This window comes from Phalangium opilio, unplaced genomic scaffold (assembly GCF_054372755.1).
Source record: "Phalangium opilio isolate 3A_F unplaced genomic scaffold, DU_Popi_V2 ptg000344l_1, whole genome shotgun sequence".
Classification (NCBI taxonomy): domain Eukaryota; kingdom Metazoa; phylum Arthropoda; class Arachnida; order Opiliones; family Phalangiidae; genus Phalangium; species Phalangium opilio.
The window spans coordinates 2,941,495-2,958,472 of NW_028324227.1; the positions used below are offsets into that span (position 1 = coordinate 2,941,495).

At 36.0% G+C, this 16,978-nt stretch overlaps 1 protein-coding gene across 3 annotated transcripts in view; it reads left to right on the plus strand.

The window, feature by feature from the left end:
* Positions 1 to 16,978, plus strand: part of unc-13 (protein unc13 homolog) — a 147,616-nt gene that overhangs the window by 25,189 nt on the left and 105,449 nt on the right. The gene's annotated exons all lie outside the window — the stretch shown is intronic.

Genomic DNA, 16,978 nt, shown 5'->3' on the forward strand with positions numbered 1-16,978 from the left:
TACAAAAACTTAAATTACTACCTTGCCGTAATGATAATCCCCTGTAAATAGAACGCGATTTTTACAAAAAAATTAACTAAACTCCCAGATAATGGTATAGATGGCGGGATGAAACTTCGTAGACTAGATCTCGGTAGGATGTTGGAAAATCAATGAAACCCGCCAGAGTAGCCTTAACTCTCTAGAGGTACTGTACATATATCCTCCAATCATAGATTTAACTTGGATTTCTATATAGAATTTTAAAGTCTATAACTTCATTTATTTTAAACTAACCAAGAGAATGTAGGGAACGTAGTTATTATAGTATACTTGATCCTTTAAAGATCTTATTACGTATCTTAGATCTTAGTACGATCTGGCTTTGCAAACAGTTCTACAGGCTGCTCACTTTCTGGAAGAGTGACTTAGAGCTTACCGGAAGTGAATGAAAAGGAAGTGGCATGTTGCCTTTAATACGTATACTTCCTTTCTTTTTCTTCGGATACTTTTTTGTTATGCAGATCTTACAAAATTGAAAACTTGCTCTTTCCTCTTTACTGGTTTACCTTACAAGTCAATAGAGTTTTGTTAAAAACTTGAGTTGCTGGAATTGCTTTCGTTTATTCGACCATACTACAAAATTGGGGAAGTAGTTGGAATTCTCCATGAATGTTGAACCCGCTCATCTTTCTTAAGTTAAAAACGACCGAGTATTTGACTTAGTTTTGCGAGTATAACTTAATCAATAAGAGGACTTGCTGTTAAAAAGTTCAATATTCATGGAGAAATTTTAGTAATTTTATGCTAATACTTGGGGGTCCTGAGACCTATACGCATTCAAGCGTTATAATTCGATCGCTTTAATAAGATTCCCTAACAGAGGATATACATTCCCCAATTTTCCTCCCTCCCTCCCGTTCATTTGACGAAAGAAACGGCTGTACAGAGCAGCAGATGTCGCTTCTAAAAATAACCCCCAAAGCTTTCCTATTTCGTTCGTCTCGCGCTTAGAAAACGGGTCGAAGACTGGCTGGCTTCAGTATATTGCGTCCGGCAATTTTGGCAAAGCAATATGGCGCGATCGGTGCTACTAGCTAAGACCTTTGTATCCTCGACAAACCCACGGAGCACCACTGACGTAAATCCGCAGTATATTCGCGTTTTGGCGTTTTGCCTCGCAAAAATCTCATTTACGCTAGAAGAGAAATTAATTAGCGAAAATTTCATTTTGCAAAGTGTTTCCTCCTTTTTCCGTTTTCTCTTCTCTGTTTCTCTCTCATCTTTCGTCTCCTTATTCCCCTTAGGTCGAAATATTGTGGCGGAATCTTCCTTATTAAATTCTTCGCTGGACGTTCTTCACTTTCATCCCCAGCCCCCTCCCCATCTTCATTCTCTTCACCCTTAGGAAACGTTGCTAAGTTTCTCATAACTTATCCTGGTTTCCAAAATTAATAATTTTTGAGCGCGAATATGGAACTATATGACATTTGGCCTAAAATTTATGAGAATTGTTTAAGGGCTGCGGACAAAGTTTCGCCGTATATCTCTATACTATTGTTCAAACACAGTTTGCAATGAGTAATAGCTTGAAAAGTGTATATTAATCCACTATAGCTCTCAAACTACTCGTGAGCGAGAGTTTAAATATATAATGTTTAAAGTGAGTCTCGGCTGTGGTTTAGTATAAACAAATGTCACTAGATGCTCCCATAGGCGAGGGGTGGAGTTTACTGGCTTGCTATGCTTAGCAAAGGCTAGTTTTAGCTAAACCCTCGAGAACGAATTTCGATTGGTTTCGGCCTTTGACAAGGTAAAATTGGTGTAGCCAGAATGTTAGGTGTGCCATGGGAGCCGCCATTTGCTTTAAAGTCTTGATGTTGTTTTCTAAACACTTACATAAGTCTCCTTGGATACTTGACAACTAGTGGTAGTCTCGCGTAAACACACTTCATCGCGATTGCGCGTGCAGGGTTATTCAAAGTCAATAATTTAGGGTTGAACCTGGGTTTAAGATTTAATCATAAGTCGTTTTACTCAAAATTTAACACGTAACCATAAAAGAAAAACATTCCATTGAGCAATATTTAAAAACAAGGTATATTTCTTTTAGGCAAAGGGCAATAAGACTAAACCAATGTTGCATTAAATAATTAAGCAGCTGACGTCCTTAAAAAAGGCTTTCACCCTCTCTCCTTCCTGTTGTTAGTGCCTTGCCTTTCCCGCGTCTAGGGAGTGGTACAAGTTGAGAATCGTGACTAGAGTAATATTCTGAAAAGACTAGAAAAAGAGAAACCCATATAAAGGAAAAAGGGAGTAGATTTTAATTTTTAAACTATGCGAAAAAACTGTTTTTGATTCTTACGAAACACGCACGCCGTCTCTAACACAGCGAGTCATTAGTACCGTGCCTCTTGCCAAGGCTAATGTTACTGGGAACTTGGACGTTCAAACCCAGATGCTGGCGACTCTCAAAGAGAATGGAATAGACAGCTTTATAGTGTAGGTAGAACGGTATTTCCAACTTCATTCGATCGCAACACGATTCAATAATGTAAGGTCACTATTTGGATTAAGAATTAAAAAGTCGGTCCCATAGTTGAAGTCTTAAAGCCTTTATGCTGGCTGTGTTGGAGACGAAAAGGGTGTAACTCCACTGTGTTGGAAATATTTTTGCAACTTGAAGCTGTCTTCATAGTTGGCGTCGTAAATAAGATTGTATATTATTCATGTTTCGCAAATTTCATATTCATAAAATACTGTCAGACTGACATTCAAAGGTTCAAATTTCTACTTCTTCCAGTTTTGTATTTTCTTGACAGCTTAGGAAACAATTTACAGTTCGTTGGTTATATAGCATAGTTTTTTTGTCAAGCTATGAATGTTGTTTCACGTCATATAACACTAATGAACCCAGCTCCTCCCCAAAAGTAATTGGGTTTTCAGCCTTTTACTTAAAATTGGGACTTTTGTTTTCAAATTGCTTTCAAGCTCTATTCTAACCCTTTCAGTACATGATTTTCCCGACTTAACCGAACCGTTTAATATGTAAGCCAGAAGGGAGTTGGTTCCACTTTTTTTAACAAACCACACACAGTTAAGGCTGTGATATTAGAATCAGGCTAGACCGTAGTTATTAGCGGCCGGTGGCTTTGACGAATAAGCCTGATGTATAGAATACGTGGTTGTAGGTAGATAAGCCTTTGCTCATTAATTTCGTAGTCACCGCATAAAGGCGCGACTGTTACAGTCTCTCTTATCAACGGGTATCAACGCTTTTTGTGTCACCAAAAGCCTTGAACCGCGGAAGCGAGATGGCGAGCACCGCTACCACGGTACCACCATGTACTCGTACATAGTCTTTCATTTTTATTTAGTGCCGTTCCACGCTTTAATAAGCCCTTCTGGGCCTGCTACGTGGTTCCTGCTAGTAATTGTTCGCAAACGAGTCCGTGACATGGCCTAACTAGTTGCCTGATTTTTATTAAGGCTTTGATCTCAAATCTGCGCCTTAGATGTTAATTAGTTATCCTCATATCGATCTTCTGAACCATATTTAACCACAGGTCCATAAAAGGAAGTGAGAGACATTCGAAGTTTGATAAACTTGTAGTTCCAGTAAGTGTACGTCAAAGTATAACACAGATTTGGATAGGTTATTGTCAATTTCTCTTCTTCACTTCGCAGTGACTCCAACTAGAAATTTTAGAGCTCTTTTTTGACGACATACAAGCAATTTCAATTGTGACCTTTTCTTATGGTTTAGATATGGGCTGCATTATTGGTGCGAGTTTTTGATATTCACCAGTATACTCAAATATGCACCATCCTTCGTCAAAAATAACTTCGGACTACTCTAGCCTTCTTACAGAGACACATCTCCTTATGTTTTAGTCTATAAAAGATCGATGAATCTCATTCTTGCAACTTCACCTCTTAGCAGGCATTTTTTAGTTCCATCTTTGTTCGCCCAACCTCTAGTACCTCACGCGAGGGCTATCATGGTTTCGTATCATACTTTTCCAAGGTACCAGTTGCAACGTTTTGCTTTTTTGCCAATAGAATAGTTGATGAAAATAACGTTATCATCTGAGAATATGGAAACCTAAAGGGAAGAATAAGAGTACAAAAAAGACCCCGCGGTCATGCGGATTACGCGGAAATTCGCAGCTGCGTTTTTGCGCTTTTTCCCCCCAACCCCCAATTCCCCGACCGAATGTACTATTCAGAATCTCGGTAACCTTCGTGGCCCTAAGATTCATCCTTGTTCAACCAGTCCATTCCTCTTGAGAGGGGCACTTGAGCCTAAATTGGGAATTCTCCAGTCATCGCCGAGATCCGGGCCTCAATAACCTACCACGGTTTCTATGAATTATCTATGAGGAGCTTCAACCTAGATCTAATTAGGGTTTAGATCTAAAGTCCCCTCATCTTCGTAGCAGTCACGATGCTTGGACGTCCGTCTTAAACGCTTAATCTCCTGCTAAGGATTTCAACGCCCCCCTCGCGGGAATTCAACCGAGACTACTAGATTTTTATTCATGTAATTTCTAGCCTTGCTCCTGGAGGTTGGGCTAGCCTAAAAGTCCAAGTGATTAAGGAGGCAGCCGATATCCAGGGGTATTAGTATTTTATTTTTAATTATGGGCAACAAGTTTTGTTTGAGTTGAGATCGGGACTAACCAGAAACCCATAACCTGAAATAAACACTTCTTGATTTATACTTTAAAGCCTGAAGTGAATTAGAAAGAAATGTTTCCCTCCAGTCGATCGATATTGGTAAAGAAAAAAAATTAATGTTGGGTGAAAATGATGAAAAGGGTAAAAATCGACAGGAGCGCCTACGCGACGCGTAAATGAACTATCGTTCAGTGTTTTTCACGTCATCCTTATCCGCTTATCGTCAGTCGTAAGTGTAGAAAATGTCGTCACCGGGGTTTGAACGACCCGTTCGGATAGTTTTTCTCCCTGGCTCTAGTTAATCATCCACGATTGTTACTTAATTATATTTCTCCCTATTATTTATCTCTCTGTTTGGATGCAGTCTGAAAATATTTGGTGCCGACGATGCTAGAGAAAACTAGGAAAAACAAAAAAAGACCGAAATGGCATTTATTTTCTCCAATAACTCGTCAGAATCGCGGAATGAAGTAGCACCGCGCGTGTATCTCTTCATCTAAAAATAATTTCCTTTTCACGCACCAACACAAGTCGCTTCCAAACGAGGGAAATTATTTTTGCTAATAAAATAAATGAGTTATGAAAGGAGTGGAAACTTAAGATGCTCGCAAAGATGCGAATGGAAAAAAGAAATAGGCCACAAAGATTGTATCCACAGTACAAAGTTGTTTTAACCCTATCGCGATCAAGCTATTATGTTGAAATTAACAGTTGAACGTGTAGTAGTTGGACTTCATATCGTAGGAGTTTAGTTCATGGGGGAAGAGATGAATTTATAGTTTTGTCGGTGTTAAATATAGCTAGGGAGATGAGATTTAATTATTTTAACATTTCCCGGTCTCACTTCAGCCTTGAGTTTGACTGAAAATTAGGGACATCTAAAAATACCTCGTCCCAGAATCACTCTGATTAGAAGTTAAAAAAAATCGAGTTTTAGTTTTCGAGCTAGGTGTCCGTGTCCGAAATGCGTCTCTTATCTCCAAAGTGTTTTTATCAGCTTGTTGGCCTGAATGTTTTTTTTTTATTTTAACACTTTGCTTTTATTTAAATGGGCCAACGGAATTGGAATTCCCTAAACTAATTCCAGTTTGTTTTATCTAGAAAATTTCCACTTTCTCTTTCTCTTGTTTGAGGTTTAATTAAATAAAGATAACATAGTGTGAAAAGTTCTTCGCAACATACTAAATTTTTTTATTTAATTAAATAAAACATTTTCTTCTTTTCTTTATATTTTAAACCTCTTTAAGAGTAGGAATAATTTATGCGAGAAAAAGAAGTTTGTGTTTCATTTAGGAATCATTTATTTTTTCCGCTTAATTAGCAAAGCAAATGAAGTATTAATTTAAATTCCCCCTTTTTTTCTCCCCTACGAAACACTTCTCTGGAGTCTGGAGTGTTTTCTTACTTTTAGTTTTGGGGAGTCTTTGAGAAAGGCAATGAATTTCGGCTTAATAAATTGGACCTTAATGAAAAATTGTACAAAGATAATTCTAAAGCATACGCTTTTATTTAATAATTAGGCGATTTAACTAAATGTAATAATATTTTTAACAAACCATTCAATACCTTTTATCATATAAGTTCATAAGGTACGTTCAAGTTTGTCACTGTTTACTGAGAGCTTGGTGAGTCGCTGTCAAAGGCTTATTACATACTAAATAGGAAGATGAACTGCAAAACGGAGTGTAGTCAACTCTCGCTTGTCGTTCTCGAACTAGCTCTCAGCGAGTCTCTAGCATTACGAACTTCTGTTACGAAGTATAGGTAATGTCGTACTTGTGGAACGTATCTTATAAACTTATGCAGGCGATAATGCTGTTACTCGCATCGATTTGACCCCCAAGCTCATCGTACCTCTTTACCAGTTTCACCTTTCATTAGGCCTACATCAAACCTATTCAAGCTATATCTTTACCAGCACTGCAAACTAAGGTTGTCTCGGTATCTTGCATGGTTGCCCCATACTATATCACTATATCGCGTTCCCAATTTTTAGTTATCAATCTGTTTCGTGCTCTAGCCCAGCAGACAGCTTCAATCGCCATAAGCCCTGACGTCATTAAGGCGGTCCCCCATTACTAGCACCCTTTTTGCGCCAAGCTTTTTTAGCCCGTGGTGTAGTTTCGACCGCTATCGAGCCTAGAACCCATCGCCTGTTGATGGATAGTAGCTATTAAATCGCCGCGTCCGGTAAAAGTAAGAGCCTTGGATACGAGCGTGGCTGGATCAAATCTGTTGGGGGGACGAGTGAGAAGGGTGATCCTGGCAGTTTTGGAGAATTATTCTTAACTAGGCCAGACTTTCAAAACAGCTCCCAGGCCCACTTTTTTATTTTCTTCGTTAATTCTCTATTTTTCTAAATCCTTTCGCGAAAAGGTTAAGCTTCAAATAGATATTATTTGGTTTTCTAGAAAAAAAAAAATAATGTAGGAAAGCAAAATAGAGTATTATTGAAGCTTTAATGTGCGAAGGGAAGATGAAATAAATTTTCACACCCTTACAAGTGGTACGCGGTTTTGTACGTAAGCAGTCCTGAAAATGTTTAGCTCATCATCAACTTGGGTTGTGGGTTGATTTCTGAGGATTGAGTACCAAACCGTTATAGAATTCACCCAACGATGCTATAGTTATCCATCTGAAGTTTGATGAGTGGGAGAGCGAACAAAAAGGGTTTGCCTGGGAAGAATCATGTTACATATAAGTAAAGTATTAAGAGGATACAGAGTGTCATCCTTCTATTATCCCCTTCTGGTTATATTGAACATTATTTAATTAATAATTAAAATCTTGGTAAGAAACGTTGAGGTGGTCTTTGGGAAAGATACAGTGGATTTGACCAATATTTTGGTAAATTTTTGCCTTGAAATTCTATAGGTAAAATGACCCTTCCTCTATTAATGTTTACTCCTTATTGAGTCTTTGGGTATATGTTATATGAACGTCAGCAGCCGAAATGGATTGAGATCACCCGCTAAGCAACCAGTCTATCCCCTTTTCTTACAGACAGCTTTCTTCCTCTTCATTTCTTTTCCTTTTCTTTAAGAATCAATGGAAAATTGGATTTAGCCCTTCTCTTTTGACGAAAATTTTTACCTCTTTCTTAAGTCTCTACACTATTCCATTCCGCGCTCGCCCTCCCGATTCTTTATACTTTCTTTTGTCGTCGGCTTTTTATATTTCAAAAAGAAATAATAAAGAAATGGAAGGAGAGTGCATGGCAGTGGGATGATTTGAAATTTTTCTTTCCTTATATATATTTATATATACAGGGGGTCGGGAGAAATAAGGATCAAGGATCTTTTGCCTGGCTATATATATATATAGATATATCTATATATACATACTGGTTTTTCTTTCCTTAATGTTTGTTCTAGGCTAAAAACCCGAAAGCCTATTTCAAATTGAATCGGTTTGCCAAGCAGTTATTTTTTTCTATTCATCTTAGTGGGATGTTAGATGGAAGTGTTTAGGGAAATTTCACCCTGTTGTAATTAAGGTTTTCCTTCACCAATTTACGCGGTATATACTGGTTTTTACATGGTTTGCGAAAGGTATTGCCATTGGTGGTGACATAAGCGGGTCTTTGTTAGTAGTGGGTATCGGTACTAGCCTTAACAGAACAAATTAGATGTGTTAGGTCACCATTTAAGGAGAACCAATAGGAATTCAAATGTTTGAATTAAACCTAAAATTTAACAGTCTTCAATATTAAATTGAGAAAAATTCGATATTTGAAATTCATTACTACCTGCCTATTTTAATGTAATCCAAAGAAAAACTGATGAAAGCTGGTCAAAAAGAATTATTTTAAAATAGAATTTTAATTAAGTAGTAATAACGGACCATATAATTCTTATTCCCAAAGCTCAGCACACTATTAAATGAATTTTAATTATTCATGTTTTAAAAGTTAAATATGAGAATTAATATTCAAAATCTGGACGCGAATTTAAATTGTTATGGAAATTTTAGAAATGCAGGAAATACCCATTAATAATCTTAACCTTCTCATCTACTGCCGGATATCTTATGAAAGGAATGGGATTGTTTCATTAAACTAGGAAATAAAATCGACTTTTGGTCGCTCTTTTCACCACCACTCTCTTCGTTCACTTTCTCTCTCTCTCTCTTTCTCTTTCTCTTTCTTTCTCGATTAAATAGTAGGAATTCAGTCGATTTAAATTAGTTATATTCCCCGCAAGATTTTTCAATTTCCTCCGGGGTTTGTTTAGTAGTTTTGGTGTTTTTCAAATTCCAACCTCTTCTCAAGGATCATTCACATTACAGCCAATTTAAATTTGAAAGCAGTTTTCAGCAGTCACAATAAATTATGAAACTAACTCAATCCTTAGTCGAAAATAGTATGGCTAACAGAATATTTTCGAATTTCTGCAAAACGATATAAATGACGTGGCCTAGTATACGTGGCTCTGATTGGCCAATTCTCATAGTTGTAAAGACAAGTTACCTAGATCCCTAGAAACCAAATTTATCTTACAAGCGCAACTGGACCATTTACCTTTATGTTGAAACGACATAGTTAGGGTAATTCGAGTTGGTCCAGCTGGATACACCTTTGTGACGGGGGGTAGGCAACCCTCTGTATCGATACATACAAGGGGGGCCGTGTCTTTCTTTCTTAGTTACATCAAAGTGGTCCATTGTATGGCTGGTGTGAAAGCTCCTTTAGTTTGTATACTTTCAACTCTCTTCCTCCGACTACCCTGAATTATTTTATTTGGAAGGGTTTCGTCGTATACTCTTTTCTCTCTAGAAATCTCTGGTCGATTTTGTATTCGTTATGGAAACGCTTTTGTTTATCTTTAAGTTTTCGCTTCAGCCAGCTCTCATTATCTTTGTAGAAAATTCAGAACGCGTTTAGGCAACGTTTTAGTCATATTTATTTGAAAGGCAAAAGCGAAGTTGTTTTCAAAGTTTTGCGCCAGGAACCCTGCAATTATTCGAGTTGATGGTTAAAAGCATCGATCGGCAAGTTTTAACTCAATCGATGAGAGCGTTTGATTTAATAGCGACGTTGAGTTAGAAATAATTATCCCGATTGCTATGTTTATATCATAAAGTTAGTTATATGAAGTGAATACTGCTTTTACATTGTAATTTAATCGAACTTTTACAAGGAGTTTCTGATAAGTCTGGCACCATAAATTAAGGGGGGTGTTCTTTGGGCCATTTTTTGAGTATAAAATGTAACATCTATGACATTATGCCTTCCGGGTCATCGTTTTCAAGTTATGCATGTTTGGAGTATTTTATTTATGACCCCCTTTATTTTAAGAAACTGAAAGATAATGCTATCAAGTAGTATTTGAAATAGTGGATTACTAAATATTGCAGTTTATTACGTAAGTATTGCCTTATGTGACGCAAGTATTTTCGAATATAATACTACTACCCCCAAAAAAACCCAGAATGTATTGCCAAACGCAAGCGTATATTCTAACCTCGTTGACTCATCCTATTCTTTACATTATATGCTCAATATTATTTCCAATACATGACTGTGCTCTTTAATTAAAACTAAACCTTAAATGTCCCTTCTTTCGAACTACATTAAAATAAATACAGTCGCAACAGACAAGGACATAGCGAGGCGAGTAATTTTAGAATTATACAGAACTTTATAATTCACTATGAAATTTTGTACAGTATATGGGGGCGTTCCAGATTTTCAACTATACGAAAGCCTTAATTCAAAATTCAACTTGTGCTTACCCGCAGTAATAATTATTCTAATTTATTTTAAACTGGCATATGTTACCCGTGTCGTGTCCGAAACATAAAGGCAAAATACACCGTTATGCATAATTACAACGTATATGCATGAGGTTTAGAGAGTAAAGCTGTGCAAAATATAATATAAGCCTGTGGCTTTTTAAAATTGATGTATCACGAAGAAAACCTCATTTTCCTTCATGTAGAGTATACCACGAATATATATATATTCCCTGGCTACTTTTGGTTTTGAATTTTAAATCCCACGTTAGCGACGACGAGTTTTGTTTGGACTTTCCCTCTCTCTCTCTCTCTCTCTCTCTCTCTCTCTCTCTCTCTCTCTCTCTCTCTCTCTCTCTCTCTCTCTCTCTCTCTCTCTCTCTCTCTCTCTCTCTCTCTCTCTCTCTCTCTCGCTTCTTTCCTTATATTCTCCTTATAGAGTAGGGAATCGTGTTTGGTAGCCGCATCGCTGATCCAAGAAAGACGCGCTACACCACCCTCTTTTCCATATTACCCTATAGCTTGCATGTACAGGGTGTTACTGATAAGTCTGCCATAAATTAAGTGGGATGTTCTTTGTTTGCAATTTTGAGTCATAATGCAACTTCTATCTCCATTTTGCCGTCCGGGACACAGTCCTGTTTTCTAATTATGATTTGAGTGATTTAGGGAAGACCCCTAGATTAAATTAGAAATCATTGTCTTAATCAGTTTCTTAATTAAATTTTAAGGGGTCAAACGTAAAATACTTCGTGTAATCTTAACTTGAAAATAGTGTCCCTTAGGGCAAACAAGATGGAGATTAAAGTTACATTTTCGACTCAAAATTGATTTTCCAAAGAACACCCCCTTAATTTATAGCACACTTATCAGAAACACGCTGTATATGGCTAGCTTTGCATATAGCTTCTCAATTCCCTTTAAATATGCCGATCGTAATGTGTACGGATATCCTTCCATCCTGGGCTTTCACAGCAGCACGCACGCCCCAAGCAGGAACACTTTTTTCCTTTTGAATTTTTCTAAACCTCGTATAGCTTTCTAGGAAGCTAGAAAAATGTAGATTTTTTTTTTTTTTTACTCTTCCAACAAAATGTATCCGTATACAGATAGCTTTGAAGGCAAATCCTATATACCTTAGGTTTCTGTTTCACCTTAAGGGCAAGTCTCATTTAAAATGAACTTTTTAAGTTCAATTTAATGAGGAAGGGCGTATTTTTATCTTTAAAATAAGTCAAGTTTCGTTAAAATCGGTTAAGACACAAATTTTTTAAAAAATTAAAAAACAAGGTTCGCACAAAAATTGATTGTGATATTCGCATTATTTTCTTTCCACTTTTGCGTCAAAATTACGTAAGAGGTTGTCACGCGCTTCAATTTGAAGGTTCAAATTTAAAAAAATGTGTAAAAACTTATTTTTTGTACACTTTTCGTCTTCTACGTCACAATTAAGGAACTAACATCAACTTTCGGCAGTGCGAAATTTTGAAAAACATTTGAAATGACAAAATATTTTTTTTTTAGTATCTAAACTTCTATAGGAAAATATTTGAAATTATTTAAAAATTAAATTTTTAATGGCATGATTAAAATGTTACGATTGTAATGAGACTCTCCCTTTAGTTTTGTGTACCCTAATCGATGAGAAGGGTTTAAAAGTGACGGGAAGGAATTTTAACTTCTTTAATCGGGATCGATGCTTGTCAGGACGGTCAATCACTATACCATTTTTTCCCATGATGAAATGATACTAAACATAAATACAGGAAGCTATGATTTTTCAAGCATAATTTAAACGGAATATTTCGCAAGGTTTCTTTCGGTACTATTTTATTTTGAAATGAACTCGTATATTTTAGAGGGTAAGGCATCACGTTGACGGAATAGCTGGAGTAGAGAGAGAGAGATGAGGAAACTTTCTATAAACAGGCAATCTTTTTCACCCCCAAACGGTTTTAGGAATTCCATTTTCAAAGGAGAATTGAAAATTCCATCCTCGTTTTCTTATGGATTTATTCGCAGGTGCCTGCCACCTGTTTAAAAAAAATATAGAAACGATGAGAATAAGAAAGTGAAGGGAAAATCCGGGGTAAAAAAAAACGTCCAGTACGTTATGGTCTCGACATTTTCTCTGGTTTTCTATAAACGGTAATATCTTATACCTCGATGAAAACCTCTAACCCCTTTTTTCGTCTAGGAATGGCTACCTACATTTTTTCTTCTTTTTTCCGACGCGCGGATTTTCTTGAAAATGATATCAAAATCTCTACCGCTGTACCTCGAGTATTATTTCAAATCCCCCGTTATTTTTGGGATCAATGGATATGACTAGAAAAGAATAAAAGAAATCCATATGAACGTGCGGTTATTTTTGGGATTTTCCGTGAGGTTTTATATTTAGAAAGAGAGATATCATAAATGTCGTACCAAATGTTGAAACGTTTGTAAAAAATTAGGTCTTTTGAACTAAATATGAGTATTTTGAAGTATTAAGGAATATGAAGTATTTTGGTTAAGGAAGTTAACTAGATTTGTGAGGATTTTACGTATTTTTTAGAGTTCAAACTGTACATGGTTTTCATACTATAGTAGGATTGAAAACATTTGCACCAGTAGGTGAGGATAGGTGAGATTACTTGGTACTTCACTTTGCCCGCCAAGTACCCTGAAATCCTGGTGTAAATGGTATCAATACTCCCAATCTAAAATCTATTTATACACTATCAATTGGCTTTCAATTGAAACAGTTACAATTGTAAGCAAGATTATTCAAAATGAAACGTTTCGTTAAATTCACGGAATTGTTTTCGAGCTGTTTTCCATTGTAAATATTGCTTTCACACCTATCTTAGTTCATTAGTCAGTCGTAAAAGTACTGTTAAGGATAAATATATGGGAATAATAAAAAATCTAAGATGTCTTTCTTGTAATTCGCATACTTAAATAGCTAAAGATAACTTTTCGTCGATTCGCTCTGTAATGGCGACTTTGTGGGAGAGATACGTAACAATTGTAACGGTCACGGATAGTTAAATCCCACCCTCTTTTAGAGATCCCGCGTATATATGTCACATTAATTCCGAAAAGGACACGCCGCCACGACTGTACTATATCTCTTAACGCTACATTAAACTCGTCGTAAATGTTTATCCCACCATAAAAATGCAAATTTTCCGACCCTGTCCTATAGTGTATCTAGAAAAAGGAATAGTGTATATTTTTATTCTTAACTAAAATAAAAATCAAGGCTGTTTTTATTGAATAGATAAAAATCAGAATCCTTTTTACCCAAAGTCGTGAAACGCCCCAAAGTTGTGCTGGTGACAATACGAATTTCAGACCTTGATTTAAAATTAGAAATAAGAAAGATTCCCTTGAGCTCATCATTATTTATCATTTACTGGGATGAGTAATTACAGATAATGCAATGTAATAATGTAATGATGAGGGAAATATTTATCGCGTATGTGATTCTGTTTAATAACTTTGCTCCAAATGTTCTGATGTTGGGAAGAATCATGTTACAATTACCCCGCTAATTTTAGACTAAATTTTCGTTAAATTACAAAACATTGATTACTACAGAACGTAACAGGGCCGCGAAACGAGCCCATTGACAAGGAAAAAGTTATAAAAATGGGCAAAATATAGAATGCATGCTCTTTTTCATCCTTCAAAACAAATCGAAATAGACAAAAACCTTTTCGTTTATGTATTTTCCATTGGATGGGAAGTTTTTACGATTTCCATTGCGGACCAGTTTTCCTTTTAACGGAGGGATTTACAGTAAAGGGACCTCTGAGACTTTTACATTGCCCATCTTATTTTGTCTCTTTTCCATTTTCATCTCTTTTCTTAATGCCCCGGCTAAAAAGACTGCAGCCAATTTTCTTCTTTTGAACCGCACCCAAATATCACTTCAGAAAAGTTTAGAGGCGGCTGACAAAAGTGATAAAAAGATCGAGCAACGCTACTGTAGAATATTTTTATTTTGTCTTATTTCAATGAAACTTTAAGTTATATTCGGATAAATGGATGTCAGTTCATTTCTGCGCTGTCGAAACAGAGAAAGAATTGATAATTTCAAATGGGCGTAACAATGAAAGACCACGTCTTTTGAAATTGTAAATTAGACACTCTTAATTTTGATTAAGAATTTATTAAGCTCATCTGGAAAATCTAAAACTTGAACTTTGAACTTCCCTTTCGAAGAGTTTTCTTTGAAATCTCTTGAGGATAACCCGATTTAGTCCAAACAAATCTGCTCTTACATAATTAATCATTTCAATTCTACCTAATTTAGGATGTTTACACAAAATAGCGAAGGATAGGAATAAGATTAGTTTTACTAGGGCCTACTTGATCTTTCTGAATTTAAAATTAAATGCTGCACACTTAATTCCTTTATAAATCAGTTCAATGGCTTTCACTCTTTCAGTTTATTTAATATGTAAGGTTTCAAGGTATTTAATGGGTACGTGGTGCACATTTGAAGAAGTTAAGGCGAAGAAAGCGAAACTAGTTTAGTTCTAAAAGCCACATATAGGGCTTGATTGTTAGCGATGTTGGGGAAACCTATAACAAATGGCAAAAGGAGAGCGAAAAAAGAAAAATAACAACAACCATGCACTTTTGAAAAGAAACACCGACCAACCCGTAACGGTTTGCACGCTCAGAACCCTTGAAGGTAATGGGACGCCACCAATTCTTGAACCTTCTCCTTCGGGATCTAAGCTGTCTTTCTCCTTCACCAAAACTAATGGAAGACACTCTGAGCAGTTGGGCTTAATAATGGCCGCCCCTTTTGGGATAAAAAGAAGTGTGTGCCTTATAATACGTTCCTTCGATGACAGAGTCTATATTTAAGTTATTCTTTTTAACATATTTTTCTTTATTTATTGGACAACATTGCTGCTAGATCCGCTGTTTTCATGTTAGATGGCGTTTTTGGTGATTGAATAGACAGTTTCCCTGAAGTTCTAAATCAGTGTCGGTACTTGGTTAGTATTATTATTATTATGATGGTTATGTCGCGTCATCTTCAACGTGAATGCCCCAGGATATGTCTATTTTCATGGAATATGTAGAGTTCTGAACCTGTCCAGAAAAAGGTGAAATAAACACCCTCAGACTTGCTTCAGGTTTAATTTTCCACTTCGATATCTTTTAAATCAAACATTATTTGGTGTTGCAACCTGTGTGATAATTTTGCATTAGCATTACAAGGACATAATCTGCGTTTTTTTGCAAATCGCGTGAAGCGAAAAAACCGCGTGTATTCTGTGTTTCGGTGAATTATGGGAACAAAGTTTTGGAAGTTTTTTCCCCCTTTATCCATAAAGGTTTCTGTAGGGCTAAGATTTTCTTTCGGTTTTTAGGCCATAGGTATAAACAACCCGATATCACGCTAAAATGGCGCGGTTTTTTCTTTGCTTTTTCACCTTTTTTCTCTACCAGCACCGCTTATCAAACTCTTTTAGTATACGTGCTAAAAAGTACTTTCTTCCGCTTCCGATCTTTCTCTTCTATAGAACGACTGCATGTACGTTCTAGAGAAAATTTTTGATATAAAGAAAATGCGTTTGGTGTAGTATATAGTATAGACAAACAGATTTAACTCGGAATCGCCATCAGCAACCACACCTCCGATTTATTTATTGTGCTGTTCCCCCATTTTTCTCCTACTATATACTTCAGGCTATACCGCTCAATTTATACAAGAATTGTGTTTCATTTTACTACGAATATTGCGTTATGGTGTTACTGAAATTGGATATTTTTGTTAAACAATTTTAGACTAGTATCTATAAAGCCGTTTTTACAATTTACAAACATTGAGTAGGCAATGGATTTAGTAATTAGACGAATTTAAAAGGTTTAAATTAAGCTGTATAGTTCAATATTCTTTGAAGAAATATGCGAAATTCTTAATTGAGCTTTATAGTTTCAGCTATATAATTCCCTTTTCTTATTATTATTTTGAAATGTAATCTGATTCCGTTTCGTAAAGGATATATATTTATCTTGGAATATCACTCGACACTGGATCGATTAATTTGATTGATTTAATTCATTTATCTGATAGAAGCGCGGCTCCAAATTTGTTGTTTCTGCTTCTTTTATTAGTTTTATTTATTTTTCCTTTGAAGACGGGGAATATAAGTGATTTTGAACTTTTCCTAGAGAAATTTGGTTTACGATTCTCTTTCTGTTTGTTTCTACAAAGTTAACTTTTATGTATTCTCTTCAAATTTGAGAGTTCAACTACTAATTTGATTGGAAGAATTGCAAGGCATTATTATTTATTTATAGAAAAGACTTTTAATCTTATACATAGTCTCATAAATACTGCCCCAAAATTAGACAAGAAGTCTAGTACTTTCCACTTTCTCATTTGTAACTTCTAATAAAGATTTTTGAATAGTTCTTTTTTTAGTTAGGATCCTAAATCTGTAGAAGTTCTCATATATTTTACCGCTTAATGTTTTATTTTAGTTTTCTTCCTTTCCTCTAGGCTAGTAAATCTTGCAGTTTAAAGCCCCGTGTTATAGATAAGAACATTTTATGTGCACAGATGAAAATAAAG